General features: G+C 43.5%; 1 protein-coding gene and 36 non-coding genes across 37 annotated transcripts in view; all 37 read right to left on the bottom strand.

Annotated features, from left to right (window-relative positions):
- The window catches only part of ablim3 (actin binding LIM protein family, member 3), a 186,051-nt gene that overhangs the window by 78,186 nt on the left and 83,713 nt on the right, over positions 1-24,152 (bottom strand). The window lies entirely within an intron of this gene.
- trnas-gcu (transfer RNA serine (anticodon GCU)) lies at positions 367-448 on the bottom strand. The gene has a single exon. It is a non-coding gene; the product is annotated as a tRNA-Ser (tRNA).
- On the bottom strand, positions 1,386-1,467 carry trnas-gcu (transfer RNA serine (anticodon GCU)). The gene has a single exon. It is a non-coding gene; the product is annotated as a tRNA-Ser (tRNA).
- On the bottom strand, positions 1,988-2,069 carry trnas-gcu (transfer RNA serine (anticodon GCU)). The gene has a single exon. It is a non-coding gene; the product is annotated as a tRNA-Ser (tRNA).
- On the bottom strand, positions 2,775-2,856 carry trnas-gcu (transfer RNA serine (anticodon GCU)). The gene has a single exon. It is a non-coding gene; the product is annotated as a tRNA-Ser (tRNA).
- Positions 3,584-3,665, bottom strand: trnas-gcu (transfer RNA serine (anticodon GCU)). Its single transcript has one exon. It is a non-coding gene; the product is annotated as a tRNA-Ser (tRNA).
- On the bottom strand, positions 4,385-4,466 carry trnas-gcu (transfer RNA serine (anticodon GCU)). Its single transcript has one exon. It is a non-coding gene; the product is annotated as a tRNA-Ser (tRNA).
- On the bottom strand, positions 5,189-5,270 carry trnas-gcu (transfer RNA serine (anticodon GCU)). The gene has a single exon. It is a non-coding gene; the product is annotated as a tRNA-Ser (tRNA).
- Positions 5,786-5,867, bottom strand: trnas-gcu (transfer RNA serine (anticodon GCU)). Its single transcript has one exon. It is a non-coding gene; the product is annotated as a tRNA-Ser (tRNA).
- On the bottom strand, positions 6,805-6,886 carry trnas-gcu (transfer RNA serine (anticodon GCU)). Its single transcript has one exon. It is a non-coding gene; the product is annotated as a tRNA-Ser (tRNA).
- On the bottom strand, positions 7,407-7,488 carry trnas-gcu (transfer RNA serine (anticodon GCU)). Its single transcript has one exon. It is a non-coding gene; the product is annotated as a tRNA-Ser (tRNA).
- trnas-gcu (transfer RNA serine (anticodon GCU)) lies at positions 8,194-8,275 on the bottom strand. Its single transcript has one exon. It is a non-coding gene; the product is annotated as a tRNA-Ser (tRNA).
- trnas-gcu (transfer RNA serine (anticodon GCU)) lies at positions 9,003-9,084 on the bottom strand. The gene has a single exon. It is a non-coding gene; the product is annotated as a tRNA-Ser (tRNA).
- On the bottom strand, positions 9,605-9,686 carry trnas-gcu (transfer RNA serine (anticodon GCU)). Its single transcript has one exon. It is a non-coding gene; the product is annotated as a tRNA-Ser (tRNA).
- Positions 10,415-10,496, bottom strand: trnas-gcu (transfer RNA serine (anticodon GCU)). Its single transcript has one exon. It is a non-coding gene; the product is annotated as a tRNA-Ser (tRNA).
- Positions 11,017-11,098, bottom strand: trnas-gcu (transfer RNA serine (anticodon GCU)). The gene has a single exon. It is a non-coding gene; the product is annotated as a tRNA-Ser (tRNA).
- trnas-gcu (transfer RNA serine (anticodon GCU)) lies at positions 11,804-11,885 on the bottom strand. Its single transcript has one exon. It is a non-coding gene; the product is annotated as a tRNA-Ser (tRNA).
- On the bottom strand, positions 12,614-12,695 carry trnas-gcu (transfer RNA serine (anticodon GCU)). Its single transcript has one exon. It is a non-coding gene; the product is annotated as a tRNA-Ser (tRNA).
- On the bottom strand, positions 13,216-13,297 carry trnas-gcu (transfer RNA serine (anticodon GCU)). The gene has a single exon. It is a non-coding gene; the product is annotated as a tRNA-Ser (tRNA).
- trnas-gcu (transfer RNA serine (anticodon GCU)) lies at positions 14,003-14,084 on the bottom strand. Its single transcript has one exon. It is a non-coding gene; the product is annotated as a tRNA-Ser (tRNA).
- On the bottom strand, positions 14,813-14,894 carry trnas-gcu (transfer RNA serine (anticodon GCU)). Its single transcript has one exon. It is a non-coding gene; the product is annotated as a tRNA-Ser (tRNA).
- Positions 15,415-15,496, bottom strand: trnas-gcu (transfer RNA serine (anticodon GCU)). Its single transcript has one exon. It is a non-coding gene; the product is annotated as a tRNA-Ser (tRNA).
- trnas-gcu (transfer RNA serine (anticodon GCU)) lies at positions 16,225-16,306 on the bottom strand. Its single transcript has one exon. It is a non-coding gene; the product is annotated as a tRNA-Ser (tRNA).
- On the bottom strand, positions 16,432-16,513 carry trnas-gcu (transfer RNA serine (anticodon GCU)). Its single transcript has one exon. It is a non-coding gene; the product is annotated as a tRNA-Ser (tRNA).
- On the bottom strand, positions 17,035-17,116 carry trnas-gcu (transfer RNA serine (anticodon GCU)). The gene has a single exon. It is a non-coding gene; the product is annotated as a tRNA-Ser (tRNA).
- trnas-acu (transfer RNA serine (anticodon ACU)) lies at positions 17,242-17,323 on the bottom strand. The gene has a single exon. It is a non-coding gene; the product is annotated as a tRNA-Ser (tRNA).
- trnas-gcu (transfer RNA serine (anticodon GCU)) lies at positions 17,839-17,920 on the bottom strand. The gene has a single exon. It is a non-coding gene; the product is annotated as a tRNA-Ser (tRNA).
- Positions 18,046-18,127, bottom strand: trnas-gcu (transfer RNA serine (anticodon GCU)). Its single transcript has one exon. It is a non-coding gene; the product is annotated as a tRNA-Ser (tRNA).
- trnas-gcu (transfer RNA serine (anticodon GCU)) lies at positions 18,649-18,730 on the bottom strand. Its single transcript has one exon. It is a non-coding gene; the product is annotated as a tRNA-Ser (tRNA).
- Positions 20,263-20,344, bottom strand: trnas-gcu (transfer RNA serine (anticodon GCU)). The gene has a single exon. It is a non-coding gene; the product is annotated as a tRNA-Ser (tRNA).
- On the bottom strand, positions 20,470-20,551 carry trnas-gcu (transfer RNA serine (anticodon GCU)). Its single transcript has one exon. It is a non-coding gene; the product is annotated as a tRNA-Ser (tRNA).
- On the bottom strand, positions 21,073-21,154 carry trnas-gcu (transfer RNA serine (anticodon GCU)). Its single transcript has one exon. It is a non-coding gene; the product is annotated as a tRNA-Ser (tRNA).
- On the bottom strand, positions 21,883-21,964 carry trnas-gcu (transfer RNA serine (anticodon GCU)). Its single transcript has one exon. It is a non-coding gene; the product is annotated as a tRNA-Ser (tRNA).
- trnas-acu (transfer RNA serine (anticodon ACU)) lies at positions 22,090-22,171 on the bottom strand. Its single transcript has one exon. It is a non-coding gene; the product is annotated as a tRNA-Ser (tRNA).
- trnas-gcu (transfer RNA serine (anticodon GCU)) lies at positions 22,693-22,774 on the bottom strand. The gene has a single exon. It is a non-coding gene; the product is annotated as a tRNA-Ser (tRNA).
- trnas-gcu (transfer RNA serine (anticodon GCU)) lies at positions 23,495-23,576 on the bottom strand. The gene has a single exon. It is a non-coding gene; the product is annotated as a tRNA-Ser (tRNA).
- On the bottom strand, positions 23,702-23,783 carry trnas-gcu (transfer RNA serine (anticodon GCU)). The gene has a single exon. It is a non-coding gene; the product is annotated as a tRNA-Ser (tRNA).

Below are 24,152 nucleotides of genomic sequence, written 5' to 3'. Positions count from 1 at the left end.
TCAGGGATGTCACAAAAGTCATAGTATTTGAAGATCTTTAATCTAATCGTGTTTTGCTGCAAAATAATGAGTCGTTCTGCACTTGAAGCACTTCACATCCAGATCTGTGTTGCACAGCCAATCGGGTGTTTGTATTTAGAATGCAGCTACCAATTGGCTGCATAAGCACATTACAGTGTGACACTGAGGTCCAGGTGGATGATCGAGTTTCTTCTGCACTAAGAAAATCCAGAACAGGTTAATAGAAGAACTGGTGACAAAGAGCAGTCCAATGTCCCGTATTTCTTGAGCATCAACCACACCCTCTGAGGGACACTGCTGAAAGTGTTCTCAAAGGAGGAAATTATTGTGGAATATACTAGACCACGATGAGGATGGGATTCGAACCCATGCGTGTAGAACACAATGGATTAGCAGTCCATCACCTTAACCACTCGGTCACCTCATCTGCTCACCTGCTTCTCCTTGATAAACAGTCCAGTGCCCCGTAACTCTTGAGCATCATCCACATCCTCCGAGGGACACTGATAAAAGTGTTCTCAAAGAAGCAGCAGTGTGGAAAATACTAAACCACGATGAGGATGGGATTCGAACACATGCATGTAGAACACAATGGATTAGCAGTCCATCACCTTAACCACTCGGTCACCTCATCTAGCTATCCTTGATGAACATGGGCCATTAAAATAAATTTACTTTCTATTGAGGGGACGGCAATGTCCAATCTGTGGGCCCGAATTTGGCCTGCCGCCAATTATATCTGACCTGCCAGATGACACTGATGAATACAACAACAACTGATAATCAGGGATGTCACAAAAGTCATAGTATTTGAAGATCTTTAATCTAATCGTGGTCTCGTTTTGCTGCAAAATAATGAGTCGTTCTGCACTTGAAGCACTTCACATCCAGATCTGTGTTGCACAGCCAATCGGGTGTTTGTATTTAGAATGCAGCTACCAATTGGCTGCATAAGCACATTCCAGTGTGACACTGAGGTCCAGGTGGATGATCGAGTTTCTTCTGCACTAAGAAAATCCAGAACAGGTTAATAGAAGAACTGGTGACAAAGAGCAGTCCAGTGTCCCGTATTTCTTGAGCATCAACCACACCCTCTGAGGGACACTGCTGAAAGCGTTCTCAAAGTAGGAAATTATTGTGGAATATACTAGACCACGATGAGGATGGGATTCGAACCCATGCGTGTAGAACACAATGGATTAGCAGTCCATCACCTTAACCTCTCGGTCACCTCATCTGCTCACCTGCTTCTCCTTGATAAACAGTCCAGTGCCCCGTAACTATTGAGCATCATCCACATCCTCCGAGGGACACTGCTGAAAGTGTTCTCAAAGTAGCAAATTATTGTGGAATATACTAGACCACGATGAGGATGGGATTCGAACCCATGCGTGTAGAACACAATGGATTAGCAGTCCATCACCTTAACCACTCGGTCACCTCATCTAGATTCCTTGATGAACATGGTCCATTAAAATAAATTTACTTTCTATTGAGGGGACGGCAATGTCCAATCTGTGGGCCCGAATTTGGCCTGCCGCCAATTATATCTGACCTGCCAGATGACACTGATGAATACAACAACAACTGATAATCAGGGATGTCACAAAAGTCATAGTATTTGAAGATCTTTAATCTAATCGTGGTCTTGTTTTGCTGCAAAATAATGAGTCGTTCTGCACTTGAAGCACTTCACATCAAGATCTGTGTTGCACAGCCAATCGGGTGTTTGTATTTAGAATGCAGCTACCAATTGGCTGCATAAGCACATTACAGTGTGACACTGAGGTCCAGGTGGATGATCGAGTTTCTTCTGCACTAAGAAAATCCAGAACAGGTTAATAGAAGAACTGGTGACAAAGAGCAGTCCAGTGTCCCATATTTCTTGAGCATCAACCACACCCTCTGAGGGACACTGCTGAAAGCGTTCTCAAAGTAGCAAATTATTGTGGAATATACTAGACCACAATGAGGATGGGATTCGAACCCATGCGTGTAGAACACAATGGATTAGCAGTCCATCACCTTAACCACTCGGTCACCTCATCTGCTCACCTGCTTCTCCTTGATAAACAGTCCAGTGCTCGGTAACTCTTGAGCATCATCCACATCCTCCGAGGGACACTGATAAAAGTGTTCTCAAAGAAGCAGCAGTGTGGAAAATACTAAACCACGATGAGGATGGGATTCAAACCCATGCATGTAGAACACAATGGATTAGCAGTCCATCACCTTAACCACTCGGTCACCTCATCTAGTTATCCTTGATGAACATGGTCCATTAAAATAAATTTACTTTCTACTGTGGGCCCGAATTTGGCCTGCTGCCAATTATATCTGACCTGCCAGATGACACTGATGAATACAACAACAACTGATAATCAGGGATGTCACAAAAGTCATAGTATTTGAAGATCTTTAATCTAATCGTGGTCTTGTTTTGCTGCAAAATAATGAGTCGTTTTGCACTTGAAGCACTTCACATCCAGATCTGTGTTGCACAGCCAATCGGGTGTTTGTATTTAGAATGCAGCTACCAATTGGCTGCATAAGCACATTACAGTGTGACACTGAGGTCCAGGTGGATGATCGAGTTTCTTCTGCACTAAGAAAATCCAGAACAGGTTAATAGAAGAACTGGTGACAAAGAGCAGTCCAGTGTCCCATATTTCTTGAGCAACAACCACACCCTCTGAGGGACACTGCTGAAAGCGTTCTCAAAGTAGCAAATTATTGTGGAATATACTAGACCACGACGAGGATGGGATTCGAACCCATGCGTGTAGAACACAATGGATTAGCAGTCCATCACCTTAACCACTCGGTCACCTCATCTGCTCACTTGCTTCTCCTTGATAAACAGTCCAGTGCCCCGTAACTCTTGAGCATCATCTACATCCTCCGAGGGACACTGATAAAAGTGTTCTCAAAGAAGCAGCAGTGTGGAAAATACTAAACCACGATGAGGATGGGATTCAAACCCATGCATGTAGAACACAATGGATTAGCAGTCCATCACCTTAACCACTCGGTCACCTCATCTAGTTATCCTTGATGAACATGGTCCATTAAAATAAATTTACTTTGTATTGAGGGGACGGCAATGTCCAATCTGTGGGCCCGAATTTGGCCTGCCGCCAATTATATCTGACCTGCCAGATGACACTGATGAATACAACAACAACTGATAATCAGGGATGTCACAAAAGTCATAGTATTTGAAGATCTTTAATCTAATCGTGGTCTTGTTTTGCTGCAAAATAATGAGTCGTTTTGCACTTGAAGCACTTCACATCCAGATCTGTGTTGCATAGCCAATCGGGTGTTTGTATTTAGAATGCAGCTAAAATTGGCTGCATAAGCACATTACAGTGTGACACTGAGGTCCAGGTGGATGATCGAGTTTCTTCTGCACTAAGAAAATCCAGAACAGGTTAATAGAAGAACTGGTGACAAAGAGCAGTCCAGTGTCCCGTATTTCTTGAGCATCAACCACACCCTCTGAGGGACACTGCTGAAAGCGTTCTCAAAGTAGCAAATTATTGTGGAATATACTAGACCACAATGAGGATGGGATTCGAACCCATGCGTGTAGAACACAATGGATTAGCAGTCCATCACCTTAACCACTCGGTCACCTCATCTAGTTATCCTTGATGAACATGGTCCATTAAAATAAATTTACTTTCTATTGAGGGGACGGCAATGTTCAATCTGTGGGCCCGAATTTGGCCTGCCGCCAATTATATCTGACCTGCCAGATGACACTGATGAATACAACAACTGATAATCAGGGATGTCACAAAAGTCATAGTATTTGAAGATCTTTAATCTAATCGTGTTTTGCTGCAAAATAATGAGTCGTTTTGCACTTGAAGCACTTCACATCCAGATCTGTGTTGCACAGCCAATCGGGTGTTTGTATTTAGAATGCAGCTACCAATTGGCTGCATAAGCACATTACAGTGTGACACTGAGGTCCAGGTGGATGATCGAGTTTCTTCTGCACTAAGAAAATCCAGAACAGGTTACTAGAAGAACTGGTGACAAAGAGCAGTCCAGTGTCCCGTATTTCTTGAGCAACAACCACACCCTCTGAGGGACACTGCTGAAAGCGTTCTCAAAGTAGCAAATTATTGCAGAATATACTAGACCACGATGAGGATGGGATTCGAACCCATGCGTGTAGAACATAATGGATTAGCAGTCCATCACCTTAACCACTCGGTCACCTCATCTGCTCACCTGCTTCTCCTTGATAAACAGTCCAGTGCCCCGTAACTCTTGAGCATCATCCACATCCTCCGAGGGACACTGATAAAAGTGTTCTCAAAGAAGCAGCAGTGTGGAAAATACTAAACCACGATGAGGATGGGATTCGAACCCATGCATGTAGAACACAATGGATTAGCAGTCCATCACCTTAACCACTCGGTCACCTCATCTAGTTATCCTTGATGAACATGGTCCATTAAAATAAATTTACTTTCTATTGAGGGGACGGCAATGTCCAATCTGTGGGCCCGAATTTGGCCTGCCGCCAATTATATCTGACCTGCCAGATGACACTGATGAATACAACAACAACTGATAATCAGGGATGTCACAAAAGTCATAGTATTTGAAGATCTTTAATCTAATCGTGTTTTGCTGCAAAATAATGAGTCGTTCTGCACTTGAAGCACTTCACATCCAGATCTGTGTTGCACAGCCAATCGGGTGTTTGTATTTAGAATGCAGCTACCAATTGGCTGCATAAGCACATTACAGTGTGACACTGAGGTCCAGGTGGATGATCGAGTTTCTTCTGCACTAAGAAAATCCAGAACAGGTTACTAGAAGAACTGGTGACAAAGAGCAGTCCAGTGTCCCGTATTTCTTGAGCAACAACCACACCCTCTGAGGGACACTGCTGAAAGCGTTCTCAAAGTAGCAAATTATTGCAGAATATACTAGACCACGATGAGGATGGGATTCGAACCCATGCGTGTAGAACATAATGGATTAGCAGTCCATCACCTTAACCACTCGGTCACCTCATCTGCTCACCTGCTTCTCCTTGATAAACAGTCCAGTGCCCCGTAACTCTTGAGCATCATCCACATCCTCCGAGGGACACTGATAAAAGTGTTCTCAAAGAAGCAGCAGTGTGGAAAATACTAAACCACGATGAGGATGGGATTCGAACCCATGCATGTAGAACACAATGGATTAGCAGTCCATCACCTTAACCACTCGGTCACCTCATCTAGTTATCCTTGATGAACATGGTCCATTAAAATAAATTTACTTTCTATTGAGGGGACGGCAATGTCCAATCTGTGGGCCCGAATTTGGCCTGCCGCCAATTATATCTGACCTGCCAGATGACACTGATGAATACAACAACAACTGATAATCAGGGATGTCACAAAAGTCATAGTATTTGAAGATCTTTAATCTAATCGTGTTTTGCTGCAAAATAATGAGTCGTTCTGCACTTGAAGCACTTCACATCCAGATCTGTGTTGCACAGCCAATCGGGTGTTTGTATTTAGAATGCAGCTACCAATTGGCTGCATAAGCACATTACAGTGTGACACTGAGGTCCAGGTGGATGATCGAGTTTCTTCTGCACTAAGAAAATCCAGAACAGGTTAATAGAAGAACTGGTGACAAAGAGCAGTCCAATGTCCCGTATTTCTTGAGCATCAACCACACCCTCTGAGGGACACTGCTGAAAGTGTTCTCAAAGGAGGAAATTATTGTGGAATATACTAGACCACGATGAGGATGGGATTCGAACCCATGCGTGTAGAACACAATGGATTAGCAGTCCATCACCTTAACCACTCGGTCACCTCATCTGCTCACCTGCTTCTCCTTGATAAACAGTCCAGTGCCCCGTAACTCTTGAGCATCATCCACATCCTCCGAGGGACACTGATAAAAGTGTTCTCAAAGAAGCAGCAGTGTGGAAAATACTAAACCACGATGAGGATGGGATTCGAACACATGCATGTAGAACACAATGGATTAGCAGTCCATCACCTTAACCACTCGGTCACCTCATCTAGCTATCCTTGATGAACATGGGCCATTAAAATAAATTTACTTTCTATTGAGGGGACGGCAATGTCCAATCTGTGGGCCCGAATTTGGCCTGCCGCCAATTATATCTGACCTGCCAGATGACACTGATGAATACAACAACAACTGATAATCAGGGATGTCACAAAAGTCATAGTATTTGAAGATCTTTAATCTAATCGTGGTCTCGTTTTGCTGCAAAATAATGAGTCGTTCTGCACTTGAAGCACTTCACATCCAGATCTGTGTTGCACAGCCAATCGGGTGTTTGTATTTAGAATGCAGCTACCAATTGGCTGCATAAGCACATTCCAGTGTGACACTGAGGTCCAGGTGGATGATCGAGTTTCTTCTGCACTAAGAAAATCCAGAACAGGTTAATAGAAGAACTGGTGACAAAGAGCAGTCCAGTGTCCCGTATTTCTTGAGCATCAACCACACCCTCTGAGGGACACTGCTGAAAGCGTTCTCAAAGTAGGAAATTATTGTGGAATATACTAGACCACGATGAGGATGGGATTCGAACCCATGCGTGTAGAACACAATGGATTAGCAGTCCATCACCTTAACCTCTCGGTCACCTCATCTGCTCACCTGCTTCTCCTTGATAAACAGTCCAGTGCCCCGTAACTATTGAGCATCATCCACATCCTCCGAGGGACACTGCTGAAAGTGTTCTCAAAGTAGCAAATTATTGTGGAATATACTAGACCACGATGAGGATGGGATTCGAACCCATGCGTGTAGAACACAATGGATTAGCAGTCCATCACCTTAACCACTCGGTCACCTCATCTAGATTCCTTGATGAACATGGTCCATTAAAATAAATTTACTTTCTATTGAGGGGACGGCAATGTCCAATCTGTGGGCCCGAATTTGGCCTGCCGCCAATTATATCTGACCTGCCAGATGACACTGATGAATACAACAACAACTGATAATCAGGGATGTCACAAAAGTCATAGTATTTGAAGATCTTTAATCTAATCGTGGTCTTGTTTTGCTGCAAAATAATGAGTCGTTCTGCACTTGAAGCACTTCACATCAAGATCTGTGTTGCACAGCCAATCGGGTGTTTGTATTTAGAATGCAGCTACCAATTGGCTGCATAAGCACATTACAGTGTGACACTGAGGTCCAGGTGGATGATCGAGTTTCTTCTGCACTAAGAAAATCCAGAACAGGTTAATAGAAGAACTGGTGACAAAGAGCAGTCCAGTGTCCCATATTTCTTGAGCATCAACCACACCCTCTGAGGGACACTGCTGAAAGCGTTCTCAAAGTAGCAAATTATTGTGGAATATACTAGACCACAATGAGGATGGGATTCGAACCCATGCGTGTAGAACACAATGGATTAGCAGTCCATCACCTTAACCACTCGGTCACCTCATCTGCTCACCTGCTTCTCCTTGATAAACAGTCCAGTGCTCGGTAACTCTTGAGCATCATCCACATCCTCCGAGGGACACTGATAAAAGTGTTCTCAAAGAAGCAGCAGTGTGGAAAATACTAAACCACGATGAGGATGGGATTCAAACCCATGCATGTAGAACACAATGGATTAGCAGTCCATCACCTTAACCACTCGGTCACCTCATCTAGTTATCCTTGATGAACATGGTCCATTAAAATAAATTTACTTTCTACTGTGGGCCCGAATTTGGCCTGCTGCCAATTATATCTGACCTGCCAGATGACACTGATGAATACAACAACAACTGATAATCAGGGATGTCACAAAAGTCATAGTATTTGAAGATCTTTAATCTAATCGTGGTCTTGTTTTGCTGCAAAATAATGAGTCGTTTTGCACTTGAAGCACTTCACATCCAGATCTGTGTTGCACAGCCAATCGGGTGTTTGTATTTAGAATGCAGCTACCAATTGGCTGCATAAGCACATTACAGTGTGACACTGAGGTCCAGGTGGATGATCGAGTTTCTTCTGCACTAAGAAAATCCAGAACAGGTTAATAGAAGAACTGGTGACAAAGAGCAGTCCAGTGTCCCATATTTCTTGAGCAACAACCACACCCTCTGAGGGACACTGCTGAAAGCGTTCTCAAAGTAGCAAATTATTGTGGAATATACTAGACCACGACGAGGATGGGATTCGAACCCATGCGTGTAGAACACAATGGATTAGCAGTCCATCACCTTAACCACTCGGTCACCTCATCTGCTCACTTGCTTCTCCTTGATAAACAGTCCAGTGCCCCGTAACTCTTGAGCATCATCTACATCCTCCGAGGGACACTGATAAAAGTGTTCTCAAAGAAGCAGCAGTGTGGAAAATACTAAACCACGATGAGGATGGGATTCAAACCCATGCATGTAGAACACAATGGATTAGCAGTCCATCACCTTAACCACTCGGTCACCTCATCTAGTTATCCTTGATGAACATGGTCCATTAAAATAAATTTACTTTGTATTGAGGGGACGGCAATGTCCAATCTGTGGGCCCGAATTTGGCCTGCCGCCAATTATATCTGACCTGCCAGATGACACTGATGAATACAACAACAACTGATAATCAGGGATGTCACAAAAGTCATAGTATTTGAAGATCTTTAATCTAATCGTGGTCTTGTTTTGCTGCAAAATAATGAGTCGTTTTGCACTTGAAGCACTTCACATCCAGATCTGTGTTGCATAGCCAATCGGGTGTTTGTATTTAGAATGCAGCTAAAATTGGCTGCATAAGCACATTACAGTGTGACACTGAGGTCCAGGTGGATGATCGAGTTTCTTCTGCACTAAGAAAATCCAGAACAGGTTAATAGAAGAACTGGTGACAAAGAGCAGTCCAGTGTCCCGTATTTCTTGAGCATCAACCACACCCTCTGAGGGACACTGCTGAAAGCGTTCTCAAAGTAGCAAATTATTGTGGAATATACTAGACCACAATGAGGATGGGATTCGAACCCATGCGTGTAGAACACAATGGATTAGCAGTCCATCACCTTAACCACTCGGTCACCTCATCTAGATTCCTTGATGAACATGGTCCATTAAAATAAATTTACTTTCTATTGAGGGGACGGCAATGTCCAATCTGTGGGCCCGAATTTGGCCTGCCGCCAATTATATCTGACCTGCCAGATGACACTGATGAATACAACAACAACTGATAATCAGGGATGTCACAAAAGTCATAGTATTTGAAGATCTTTAATCTAATCGTGGTCTTGTTTTGCTGCAAAATAATGAGTCGTTCTGCACTTGAAGCACTTCACATCAAGATCTGTGTTGCACAGCCAATCGGGTGTTTGTATTTAGAATGCAGCTACCAATTGGCTGCATAAGCACATTACAGTGTGACACTGAGGTCCAGGTGGATGATCGAGTTTCTTCTGCACTAAGAAAATCCAGAACAGGTTAATAGAAGAACTGGTGACAAAGAGCAGTCCAGTGTCCCATATTTCTTGAGCATCAACCACACCCTCTGAGGGACACTGCTGAAAGCGTTCTCAAAGTAGCAAATTATTGTGGAATATACTAGACCACAATGAGGATGGGATTCGAACCCATGCGTGTAGAACACAATGGATTAGCAGTCCATCACCTTAACCACTCGGTCACCTCATCTGCTCACCTGCTTCTCCTTGATAAACAGTCCAGTGCTCGGTAACTCTTGAGCATCATCCACATCCTCCGAGGGACACTGATAAAAGTGTTCTCAAAGAAGCAGCAGTGTGGAAAATACTAAACCACGATGAGGATGGGATTCAAACCCATGCATGTAAAACACAATGGATTAGCAGTCCATCACCTTAACCACTCGGTCACCTCATCTAGTTATCCTTGATGAACATGGTCCATTAAAATAAATTTACTTTCTACTGAGGTGACGGCAATGTTCAATCTGTGGGCCCGAATTTGGCCTGCCGCCAATTATATCTGACCTGCCAGATGACACTGATGAATACAACAACAACTGATAATCAGGGATGTCACAAAAGTCATAGTATTTGAAGATCTTTAATCTAATCGTGGTCTTGTTTTGCTGCAAAATAATGAGTCGTTTTGCACTTGAAGCACTTCACATCCAGATCTGTGTTGCACAGCCAATCGGGTGTTTGTATTTAGAATGCAGCTACCAATTGGCTGCATAAGCACATTACAGTGTGACACTGAGGTCCAGGTGGATGATCGAGTTTCTTCTGCACTAAGAAAATCCAGAACAGGTTAATAGAAGAACTGGTGACAAAGAGCAGTCCAGTGTCCCGTATTTCTTGAGCAACAACCACACCCTCTGAGGGACACTGCTGAAAGTGTTCTCAAAGTAGCAAATTATTGTGGAATATACTAGACCACGATGAGGATGGGATTCGAACCCATGCGTGTAGAACACAATGGATTAGCAGTCCATCACCTTAACCACTCGGTCACCTCATCTAGATTCCTTGATGAACATGGTCCATTAAAATAAATTTACTTTCTATTGAGGGGACGGCAATGTCCAATCTGTGGGCCCGAATTTGGCCTGCCGCCAATTATATCTGACCTGCCAGATGACACTGATGAATACAACAACAACTGATAATCAGGGATGTCACAAAAGTCATAGTATTTGAAGATCTTTAATCTAATCGTGGTCTTGTTTTGCTGCAAAATAATGAGTCGTTCTGCACTTGAAGCACTTCACATCAAGATCTGTGTTGCACAGCCAATCGGGTGTTTGTATTTAGAATGCAGCTACCAATTGGCTGCATAAGCACATTACAGTGTGACACTGAGGTCCAGGTGGATGATCGAGTTTCTTCTGCACTAAGAAAATCCAGAACAGGTTAATAGAAGAACTGGTGACAAAGAGCAGTCCAGTGTCCCATATTTCTTGAGCATCAACCACACCCTCTGAGGGACACTGCTGAAAGCGTTCTCAAAGTAGCAAATTATTGTGGAATATACTAGACCACAATGAGGATGGGATTCGAACCCATGCGTGTAGAACACAATGGATTAGCAGTCCATCACCTTAACCACTCGGTCACCTCATCTGCTCACCTGCTTCTCCTTGATAAACAGTCCAGTGCTCGGTAACTCTTGAGCATCATCCACATCCTCCGAGGGACACTGATAAAAGTGTTCTCAAAGAAGCAGCAGTGTGGAAAATACTAAACCACGATGAGGATGGGATTCAAACCCATGCATGTAGAACACAATGGATTAGCAGTCCATCACCTTAACCACTCGGTCACCTCATCTAGTTATCCTTGATGAACATGGTCCATTAAAATAAATTTACTTTCTACTGTGGGCCCGAATTTGGCCTGCTGCCAATTATATCTGACCTGCCAGATGACACTGATGAATACAACAACAACTGATAATCAGGGATGTCACAAAAGTCATAGTATTTGAAGATCTTTAATCTAATCGTGGTCTTGTTTTGCTGCAAAATAATGAGTCGTTTTGCACTTGAAGCACTTCACATCCAGATCTGTGTTGCACAGCCAATCGGGTGTTTGTATTTAGAATGCAGCTACCAATTGGCTGCATAAGCACATTACAGTGTGACACTGAGGTCCAGGTGGATGATCGAGTTTCTTCTGCACTAAGAAAATCCAGAACAGGTTAATAGAAGAACTGGTGACAAAGAGCAGTCCAGTGTCCCATATTTCTTGAGCAACAACCACACCCTCTGAGGGACACTGCTGAAAGCGTTCTCAAAGTAGCAAATTATTGTGGAATATACTAGACCACGATGAGGATGGGATTCGAACCCATGCGTGTAGAACACAATGGATTAGCAGTCCATCACCTTAACCACTCGGTCACCTCATCTGCTCACTTGCTTCTCCTTGATAAACAGTCCAGTGCCCCGTAACTCTTGAGCATCATCTACATCCTCCGAGGGACACTGATAAAAGTGTTCTCAAAGAAGCAGCAGTGTGGAAAATACTAAACCACGATGAGGATGGGATTCAAACCCATGCATGTAGAACACAATGGATTAGCAGTCCATCACCTTAACCACTCGGTCACCTCATCTAGTTATCCTTGATGAACATGGTCCATTAAAATAAATTTACTTTGTATTGAGGGGACGGCAATGTCCAATCTGTGGGCCCGAATTTGGCCTGCCGCCAATTATATCTGACCTGCCAGATGACACTGATGAATACAACAACAACTGATAATCAGGGATGTCACAAAAGTCATAGTATTTGAAGATCTTTAATCTAATCGTGGTCTTGTTTTGCTGCAAAATAATGAGTCGTTTTGCACTTGAAGCACTTCACATCCAGATCTGTGTTGCACAGCCAATCGGGTGTTTGTATTTAGAATGCAGCTACCAATTGGCTGCATAAGCACATTACAGTGTGACACTGAGGTCCAGGTGGATGATCGAGTTTCTTCTGCACTAAGAAAATCCAGAACAGGTTAATAGAAGAACTGGTGACAAAGAGCAGTCCAGTGTCCCGTATTTCTTGAGCAACAACCACACCCTCTGAGGGACACTGCTGAAAGTGTTCTCAAAGTAGCAAATTATTGTGGAATATACTAGACCACGATGAGGATGGGATTCGAACCCATGCGTGTAGAACACAATGGATTAGCAGTCCATCACCTTAACCACTCGGTCACCTCATCTAGATTCCTTGATGAACATGGTCCATTAAAATAAATTTACTTTCTATTGAGGGGACGGCAATGTCCAATCTGTGGGCCCGAATTTGGCCTGCCGCCAATTATATCTGACCTGCCAGATGACACTGATGAATACAACAACAACTGATAATCAGGGATGTCACAAAAGTCATAGTATTTGAAGATCTTTAATCTAATCGTGGTCTTGTTTTGCTGCAAAATAATGAGTCGTTCTGCACTTGAAGCACTTCACATCAAGATCTGTGTTGCACAGCCAATCGGGTGTTTGTATTTAGAATGCAGCTACCAATTGGCTGCATAAGCACATTACAGTGTGACACTGAGGTCCAGGTGGATGATCGAGTTTCTTCTGCACTAAGAAAATCCAGAACAGGTTAATAGAAGAACTGGTGACAAAGAGCAGTCCAGTGTCCCATATTTCTTGAGCATCAACCACACCCTCTGAGGGACACTGCTGAAAGCGTTCTCAAAGTAGCAAATTATTGTGGAATATACTAGACCACAATGAGGATGGGATTCGAACCCATGCGTGTAGAACACAATGGATTAGCAGTCCATCACCTTAACCACTCGGTCACCTCATCTGCTCACCTGCTTCTCCTTGATAAACAGTCCAGTGCTCGGTAACTCTTGAGCATCATCCACATCCTCCGAGGGACACTGATAAAAGTGTTCTCAAAGAAGCAGCAGTGTGGAAAATACTAAACCACGATGAGGATGGGATTCAAACCCATGCATGTAGAACACAATGGATTAGCAGTCCATCACCTTAACCACTCGGTCACCTCATCTAGTTATCCTTGATGAACATGGTCCATTAAAATAAATTTACTTTCTACTGTGGGCCCGAATTTGGCCTGCTGCCAATTATATCTGACCTGCCAGATGACACTGATGAATACAACAACAACTGATAATCAGGGATGTCACAAAAGTCATAGTATTTGAAGATCTTTAATCTAATCGTGGTCTTGTTTTGCTGCAAAATAATGAGTCGTTTTGCACTTGAAGCACTTCACATCCAGATCTGTGTTGCACAGCCAATCGGGTGTTTGTATTTAGAATGCAGCTACCAATTGGCTGCATAAGCACATTACAGTGTGACACTGAGGTCCAGGTGGATGATCGAGTTTCTTCTGCACTAAGAAAATCCAGAACAGGTTAATAGAAGAACTGGTGACAAAGAGCAGTCCAGTGTCCCATATTTCTTGAGCAACAACCACACCCTCTGAGGGACACTGCTGAAAGCGTTCTCAAAGTAGCAAATTATTGTGGAATATACTAGACCACGATGAGGATGGGATTCGAACCCATGCGTGTAGAACACAATGGATTAGCAGTCCATCACCTTAACCACTCAGTCACCTCATCTGCTCACTTGCTTCTCCTTGATAAACAGTCCAGTGCCCCGTAACTCTTGAGCATCATCTACATCCTCCGAGGGACACTGATAAAAGTGTTCTCAAAGAAGCAGCAGTGTGGAAAATACTAAACCACGATGAGGATGGGATTCAAACCCATGCATGTAGAACACAATGGATTAGCAGTCCATCACCTTAACCACTCGGTCACCTCATCTAGTTATCCTTGATGAACATGGTCCATTAAAATAAATTTACTTTGTATTGAGGGGACGGCAATGTCCAATCTGTGGGCCCGAATTTGGCCTGCCGCCAATTATATCTGACCTGCCAGATGACACTGATGAATACAACAACAACTGATAATCAGGGATGTCACAAAAGTCATAGTATTTGAAGATCTTTAATCTAATCGTGGTCTTGTTTTGCTGCAAAATAATGAGTCGTTTTGCACTTGAAGCACTTCACATCCAGATCTGTGTTGCATAGCCAATCGGGTGTTTGTATTTAGAATGCAGCTACCAATTGGCTGCATAAGCACATTACAGTGTGACACTGAGGTCCAGGTGGATGATCGAGTTTCTTCTGCACTAAGAAAATCCAGAACAGGTTAATAGAAGAACTGGTGACAAAGAGCAGTCCAGTGTCCCGTATTTCTTGAGCATCAACCACACCCTCTGAGGGACACTGCTGAAAGCGTTCTCAAAGTAGCAAATTATTGTGGAATATACTAGACCACAATGAGGATGGGATTCGAACCCATGCGTGTAGAACACAATGGATTAGCAGTCCATCACCTTAACCACTCGGTCACCTCATCTAGATTCCTTGATGAACATGGTCCATTAAAATAAATTTACTTTCTATTGAGGGGACGGCAATGTCCAATCTGTGGGCCCGAATTTGGCCTGCCGCCAATTATATCTGACCTGCCAGATGACACTGATGAATACAACAACAACTGATAATCAGGGATGTCACAAAAGTCATAGTATTTGAAGATCTTTAATCTAATCGTGGTCTTGTTTTGCTGCAAAATAATGAGTCGTTCTGCACTTGAAGCACTTCACATCAAGATCTGTGTTGCACAGCCAATCGGGTGTTTGTATTTAGAATGCAGCTACCAATTGGCTGCATAAGCACATTACAGTGTGACACTGAGGTCCAGGTGGATGATCGAGTTTCTTCTGCACTAAGAAAATCCAGAACAGGTTAATAGAAGAACTGGTGACAAAGAGCAGTCCAGTGTCCCATATTTCTTGAGCATCAACCACACCCTCTGAGGGACACTGCTGAAAGCGTTCTCAAAGTAGCAAATTATTGTGGAATATACTAGACCACAATGAGGATGGGATTCGAACCCATGCGTGTAGAACACAATGGATTAGCAGTCCATCACCTTAACCACTCGGTCACCTCATCTGCTCACCTGCTTCTCCTTGATAAACAGTCCAGTGCTCGGTAACTCTTGAGCATCATCCACATCCTCCGAGGGACACTGATAAAAGTGTTCTCAAAGAAGCAGCAGTGTGGAAAATACTAAACCACGATGAGGATGGGATTCAAACCCATGCATGTAAAACACAATGGATTAGCAGTCCATCACCTTAACCACTCGGTCACCTCATCTAGTTATCCTTGATGAACATGGTCCATTAAAATAAATTTACTTTCTACTGAGGTGACGGCAATGTTCAATCTGTGGGCCCGAATTTGGCCTGCCGCCAATTATATCTGACCTGCCAGATGACACTGATGAATACAACAACAACTGATAATCAGGGATGTCACAAAAGTCATAGTATTTGAAGATCTTTAATCTAATCGTGGTCTTGTTTTGCTGCAAAATAATGAGTCGTTTTGCACTTGAAGCACTTCACATCCAGATCTGTGTTGCACAGCCAATCGGGTGTTTGTATTTAGAATGCAGCTACCAATTGGCTGCATAAGCACATTACAGTGTGACACTGAGGTCCAGGTGGATGATCGAGTTTCTTCTGCACTAAGAAAATCCAGAACAGGTTAATAGAAGAACTGGTGACAAAGAGCAGTCCAGTGTCCCGTATTTCTTGAGCAACAACCACACCCTCTGAGGGACACTGCTGAAAGTGTTCTCAAAGTAGCAAATTATTGTGGAATATACTAGACCACGATGAGGATGGGATTCGAACCCATGCGTGTAGAACACAATGGATTAGCAGTCCATCACCTTAACCACTCGGTCACCTCATCTGCTCACTTGCTTCTCCTTGATAAACAGTCCAGTGCCCCGTAACTCTTGAGCATCATCTACATCCTCCGAGGGACACTGATAAAAGTGTTCTCAAAGAAGCAGCAGTGTGGAAAATACTAAACCACGATGAGGATGGGATTCGAACCCATGCATGTAGAACACAATGGATTAGCAGTCCATCACCTTAACCACTCGGTCACCTCATCTAGTTATCTTTGATGAACATGGTCCATTAAAATAAATTTACTTTGTATTGAGGGGACGGCAATGTCCAATCTGTGGGCCCGAATTTGGCCTGCCGCCAATTATATCTGACCTGCCAGATGACACTGATGAATACAACAACAACTGATAATCAGGGATGTCACAAAAGTCATAGTATTTGAAGATCTTTAATCTAATCGTGGTCTTGTTTTGCTGCAAAATAATGAGTCGTTTTGCACTTGAAGCACTTCACATCCAGATCTGTGTTGCACAGCCAATCGGGTGTTTGTATTTAGAATGCAGCTACCAATTGGCTGCATAAGCACATTACAGTGTGACACTGAGGTCCAGGTGGATGATCGAGTTTCTTCTGCACTAAGAAAATCCAGAACAGGTTAATAGAAGAACTGGTGACAAAGAGCAGTCCAGTGTCCCGTATTTCTTGAGCATCAACCACACCCTCTGAGGGACACTGCTGAAAGCATTCTCAAAGTAACAAATTATTGTGGAATATACTAGACCACGATGAGGATGGGATTCGAACCCATGCGTGTAGAACACAATGGATTAGCAGTCCATCACCTTAACCACTCGGTCACCTCATCTGCTCACCTGCTTCTCCTTGATAAACAGTCCAGTGCCCCGTAACTCTTGAGCATCATCCACATCCTCCGAGGGACACTGATAAAAGTGTTCTCAAAGAAGCAGCAGTGTGGAAAATACTAAACCACGATGAGGATGGGATTCGAACCCATGCATGTAGAACACAATTGATTAGTAGTCCATCACCTTAACCACTCGGTCACCTCATCTAGTTATCCTTGATGAACATGGTCCATTAAAATAAATTTACTTTCTATTGAGGGGACGGCAATGTTCAATCTGTGGGCCCGAATTTGGCCTGCCGCCAATTATATCTGACCTGCCAGATGACACTGATGAATACAACAACAACTGATAATCAGGGATGTCACAAAAGTCATAGTATTTGAAGATCTTTAATCTAATCGTGTTTTGCTGCAAAATAATGAGTCGTTTTGCACTTGAAGCACTTCACATCCAGATCTGTGTTGCACAGCCAATCGGGTGTTTGTATTTAGAATGCAGCTACCAATTGGCTGCATAAGCACATTACAGTGTGACACTGAGGTCCAGGTGGATGATCGAGTTTCTTCTGCACTAAGAAAATCCAGAACAGGTTAATAGAAGAACTGGTGACAAAGAGCAGTCCAGTGTCCCGTATTTCTTGAGCAACAACCACACCCTCTGAGGGACACTGCTGAAAGCGTTCTCAAAGTAGCAAATTATTGCAGAATATACTAGACCACGATGAGGATGGGATTCGAACCCATGCGTGTAGAACACAATGGATTAGCAGTCCATCACCTTAACCACTCGGTCACCTCATCTGCTCACCTGCTTCTCCTTGATAAACAGTCCAGTGCCCCGTAACTCTTGAGCATCATCCACATGCTCCGAGGGACACTGATAAAAGTGTTCTCAAAGAAGCAGCAGTGTGGAAAATACTAAACCACGATGAGGATGGGATTCGAACCCATGCATGTAGAACACAATGGATTAGCAGTCCATCACCTTAACCACTCGGTCACCTCATCTAGTTATCCTTGATGAACATGGTCCATTAAAATAAATTTACTTTCTATTGAGGGGACGGCAATGTCCAATCTGTGGGCCCGAATTTGGCCTGCCGCCAATTATATCTGACCTGCCAGATGACACTGATGAATACAACAACAACTGATAATCAGGGATGTCACAAAAGTCATAGTATTTGAAGATCTTTAATCTAATCGTGGTCTCGTTTTGCTGCAAAATAATGAGTCGTTCTGCACTTGAAGCACTTCACATCCAGATCTGTGTTGCACAGCCAATCGGGTGTTTGTATTTAGAATGCAGCTACCAATTGGCTGCATAAGCACATTACAGTGTGACACTGAGGTCCAGGTGGATGATCGAGTTTCTTCTGCACTAAGAAAATCCAGAACAGGTTAATAGAAGAACTGGTGACAAAGAGCAGTCCAGTGTCCCGTATTTCTTGAGCATCAACCACACCCTCTGAGGGACACTGCTGAAAGCGTTCTCAAAGTAGCAAATTATTGTGGAATATACTAGACCACGATGAGGATGGGATTCGAACCCATGCGTGTAGAACACAATGGATTAGCAGTCCATCACCTTAACCACTCGGTCACCTCATCTGCTCACCTGCTTCTCCTTGATAAACAGTCCAGTGCCCGGTAACTCTTAAACATCGTCCACATCCTCCGAGGGACACTGATAAAAGTGTTCTCAAAGAAGCAGCAGTGTGGAAAATACTAAACCACGATGAGGATGGGATTCAAACCCATGCATGTAGAACACAATGGATTAGCAGTCCATCACCTTAACCACTCGGTCACCTCATCTAGTTATCCTTGATGAACATGGTCCATTAAAATAAATTTACTTTCTATTGAGGGGACGGCAATGTCCAATCTGTGGGCCCGAATTTGGCCTGCCGCCAATTATATCTGACCTGCCAGATGACACTGATGAATACAACAACAACTGATAATCAGGGATGTCACAAAAGTCATAGTATTTGAAGATCTTTAATCTAATCGTGTTTTGCTGCAAAATAATGAGTCGTTTTGCACTTGAAGCACTTCACATCCAGATCTGTGTTGCACAGCCAATCGGGTGTTTGTATTTAGAATGCAGCTACCAATTGGCTGCATAAGCACATTACAGTGTGACACTGAGGTCCAGGTGGATGATCGAGTTTCTTCTGCACTAAGAAAATCCAGAACAGGTTAATAGAAGAACTGGTGACAAAGAGCAGTCCAGTGTCCCGTATTTCTTGAGCAACAACCACACCCTCTGAGGGACACTGCTGAAAGCGTTCTCAAAGTAGCAAATTATTGCGGAATATACTAGACCACGATGAGGATGGGACTCGAACCCATGCGTGTAGATCACAATGGATTAGCAGTCCATCACCTTAACCACTCGGTCACCTCATCTGCTCACCTGCTTCTCCTTGATAAACAGTCCAGTGCCCCGTAACTCTTGAGCATCATCCACATCCTCCGAGGGACACTGATAAAAGTGTTCTCAAAGAAGCAGCAGTGTGGAAAATACTAAACCACTATGAGGATGGGATTCGAACCAATGCATGTAGAACACAATGGATTAGCAGTCCATCACCTTAACCACTCGGTCACCTCATCTAGTTATCCTTGATGAACATGGTCCATTAAAATAAATTTACTTTCTATTGAGGGGACGGCAATGTCCAATCTGTGGGCCCGAATTTGGCCTGCCGCCAATTATATCTGACCTGCCAGATGACACTGATGAATACAACAACAACTGATAATCAGGGATGTCACAAAAGTCATAGTATTTGAAGATCTTTAATCTAATCGTGGTCTCGTTTTGCTGCAAAATAATGAGTCGTTCTGCACTTGAAGCACTTCACATCCAGATCTGTGTTGCACAGCCAATCGGGTGTTTGTATTTAGAATGCAGCTACCAATTGGCTGCATAAGCACATTACAGTGTGACACTGAGGTCCAGGTGGATGATCGAGTTTCTTCTGCACTAAGAAAATCCAGAACAGGTTAATAGAAGAACTGGTGACAAAGAGCAGTCCAGTGTCCCGTATTTCTTGAGCATCAACCACACCCTCTGAGGGACACTGCTGAAAGTGTTCTCAAAGGAGGAAATTATTGTGGAATATACTAGACCACGATGAGGATGGGATTCGAACCCATGCGTGTAGAACACAATGGATTAGCAGTCCATCACCTTAACCACTCGGTCACCTCATCTGCTCACCTGCTTCTCCTTGATAAACAGTCCAGTGCCCCGTAACTCTTGAGCATCATCCACATCCTCCGAGGGACACTGATAAAAGTGTTCTCAAAGAAGCAGCAGTGTGGAAAATACTAAACCACGATGAGGATGGGATTCGAACCCATGCATGTAGAACACAATGGATTAGCAGTCCATCACCTTAACCACTCGGTCACCTCATCTAGCTATCCTTGATGAACATGGTCCATTAAAATAAATTTACTTTCTATTGAGGGGACGGCAATGTCCAATCTGTGGGCCCGAATTTGGCCTGCCGCCAATTATATCTGACCTGCCAGATGACACTGATGAATACAACAACAACTGATAATCAGGGATGTCACAAAAGTCATAGTATTTGAAGATCTTTAATCTAATCGTGGTCTTGTTTTGCTGCAAAATAATGAGTCGTTCTGCACTTGAAGCACTTCACATCCAGATCTGTGTTGCACAGCCAATCGGGTGTTTGGATTTAGAATGCAGCTACCAATTGGCTGCATAAGCACATTACAGTGTGACACTGAGGTCCAGGTGGATGATCGAGTTTCTTCTGCACTAAGAAAATCCAGAACAGGTTAATAGAAGAACTGGTGACAAAGAGCAGTCCAGTGTCCCGTATTTCTTGAGCATCAACCACACCCTCTGAGGGACACTGCTGAAAGCGTTCTCAAAGTAGCAAATTATTGTGGAATATACTAGACCACGATGAGGATGGGAATCGAACCCATGCGTGTAGAACACAATGGATTAGCAGTCCATCACCTTAACCACTCGGTCACCTCATCTGCTCATCTGCTTCTCCTTGATAAACAGTCCAGTGCCCGGTAACTCTTGAGCATCGTCCACATCCTCCGAGGGACACTGATAAAAGTGTTCTCAAAGAAGCAGCAGTGTGGAAAATACTAAACCACGATGAGGATGGGATTCAAACCCATGCATGTAGAACACAATGGATTAGCAGTCCATCACCTTAACCACTCGGTCACCTCATCTAGTTATCCTTGATGAACATGGTCCATTAAAATAAATTTACTTTCTATTGAGGGGACGGCAATGTCCAATCTGTGGGCCCGAATTTGGCCTGCCGCCAATTATATCTGACCTGCCAGATGACACTGATGAATACAACAACAACTGATAATCAGGGATGTCACAAAAGTCATAGTATTTGAAGATCTTTAATCTAATCGTGGTCTTGTTTTGCTGCAAAATAATGAGTCGTTCTGCACTTGAAGCACTTCACATCCAGATCTGTGTTGCACAGCCAATCGGGTGTTTGGATTTAGAATGCAGCTACCAATTGGCTGCATAGGCACATTACAGTGTGACACTGAGGTCCAGGTGGATGATCGAGTTTCTTCTGCACTAAGAAAATCCAGAACAGGTTAATAGAAGAACTGGTGACAAAGAGCAGGCCAGTGTCCCGTATTCCTTGAGCATCAACCACACCCTCTGAGGGACACTGCTGAAAGCGTTCTCAAAGTAGCAAATTATTGTGGAATATACTAGACCACGATGAGGATGGGATTCGAACCCATGCGTGTAGAACACAATGGATTAGCAGTCCATCACCTTAACCACTCGGTCACCTCATCTGCTCACCTGCTTCTCCTTGATAAACAGTCCAGTGCCCCGTAACTCTTGAGCATCATCCACATCCTCCGAGGGACACTGATAAAAGTGTTCTCAAAGAAGCAGCAGTGTGGAAAATACTAAACCACGATGAGGATGGGATTCGAACCCATGCATGTAGAACACAATGGATTAGTAGTCCATCACCTTAACCACTCGGTCACCTCATCTAGTTATCCTTCATGAACATGGTCCATTAAAATAAATTTACTTTCTATTGAGGGGACAGCAATGTCCAATCTGTGGGCCCGAATTTGGCCTGCCGCCAATTATATCTGACCTGCCAGATGACACTGATGAATACAACAACAACTGATAATCAGGGATGTCACAAAAGTCATAGTATTTGAAGATCTTTAATCTAATCGTGGTCTTGTTTTGCTGCAAAATAATGAGTCGTTCTGCACTTGAAGCACTTCACATCAAGATCTGTGTTGCACAGCCAATCGGGTGTTTGTATTTAGAATGCAGCTACCAATTGGCTGCATAAGCACATTACAGTGTGACACTGAGGTCCAGGTGGATGATCGAGTTTCTTCTGCACTAAGAAAATCCAGAACAGGTTAATAGAAGAACTGGTGACAAAGAGCAGTCCAGTGTCCCGTATTTCTTGAGCATCAACCACACCCTCTGAGGGACACTGCTGAAAGCGTTCTCAAAGTAGCAAATTATTGTGGAATATACTAGACCACAATGAGGATGGGATTCGAACCCATGCGTGTAGAACACAATGGATTAGCAGTCCATCACCTTAACCACTCGGTCACCTCATCTGCTTCTCCTTGATAAACAGTCCAGTGCCCGGTAACTCTTGAGCATCATCCACATCCTCCGAGGGACACTGATAAAAGTGTTCTCAAAGAAGCAGCAGTGTGGAAAATACTAAACCACGATGAGGATGGGATTCAAACCCATGCATGTAGAACACAATGGATTAGCAGTCCATCACCTTAACCACTCGGTCACCTCATCTAGTTATCCTTGATGAACATGGTCCATTAAAATAAATTTACTTTCTATTGAGGTGACGGCAATGTTCAATCTGTGGGCCCGAATTTGGCCTGCCGCCAATTATATCTGACCTGCCAGATGACACTGATGAATACAACAACAACTGATAATCAGGGATGTCACAAAAGTCATAGTATTTGAAGATCTTTAATCTAATCGTGGTCTTGTTTTGCTGCAAAATAATGAGTCGTTTTGCACTTGAAGCACTTCACATCCAGATCTGTGTTGCACAGCCAATCGGGCGTTTGTATTTAGAATGCAGCTACCAATTGGCTGCATAAGCACATTACAGTGTGACACTGAGGTCCAGGTGGATGATCGAGTTTCTTCTGCACTAAGAAAATCCAGAACAGGTTAATAGAAGAACTGGTGACAAAGAGCAGTCCAGTGTCCCGTATTTCTTGAGCATCAACCACACCCTCTGTGGGACACTGCTGAAAGCGTTCTCAAAGTAGCAAATTATTGTGGAATATACTAGACCACGATGAGGATGGGATTCGAACCCATGCGTGTAGAACACAATGGATTAGCAGTCCATCACCTTAACCACTCGGTCACCTCATCTGCTCACCTGCTTCTCCTTGATAAACAGTCCAGTGCCCCGTAACTCTTGAGCATCATCCACATCCTCCGAGGGACACTGATAAAAGTGTTCTCAAAGAAGCAGCAGTGTGGAAAATACTAAACCACGATGAGGATGGGATTCGAACCCATGCATGTAGAACACAATGGATTAGCAGTCCATCACCTTAACCACTCGGTCACCTCATCTAGTTATCCTTGATGAACATGGTCCATTAAAAAAAATTTACTTTGTATTGAAGGGACGGCAATGTCCAATCTGTGGGCCCGAATTTGGCCTGCCGCCAATTATATCTGACCTGCCAGATGACACTGATGAATACAACAACTGATAATCAGGGATGTCACAAAAGTCATAGTATTTGAAGATCTTTAATCTAATCGTGGTCTTGTTTTGCTGCAAAATAATGAGTCGTTTTGCACTTGAAGCACTTCACATCCAGATCTGTGTTGCACAGCCAATCGGGTGTTTGTATTTAGAATGCAGCTACTAATTGGCTGCATAAGCACATTACAGTGTGACACTGAGGTCCAGGTGGATGATCGAGTTTCTTCTGC

This window comes from Leptonotus elevatus, chromosome 9, assembly GCF_054856555.1.
Source record: "Leptonotus elevatus isolate MCC_2025b chromosome 9, RoL_Lele_1.0, whole genome shotgun sequence".
NCBI classification, from domain to species: Eukaryota; Metazoa; Chordata; class Actinopteri; order Syngnathiformes; family Syngnathidae; genus Leptonotus; species Leptonotus elevatus.
Note: the sequence above shows the minus strand (reverse complement) of the source record. Positions and strands in the feature narration are given on the sequence as shown.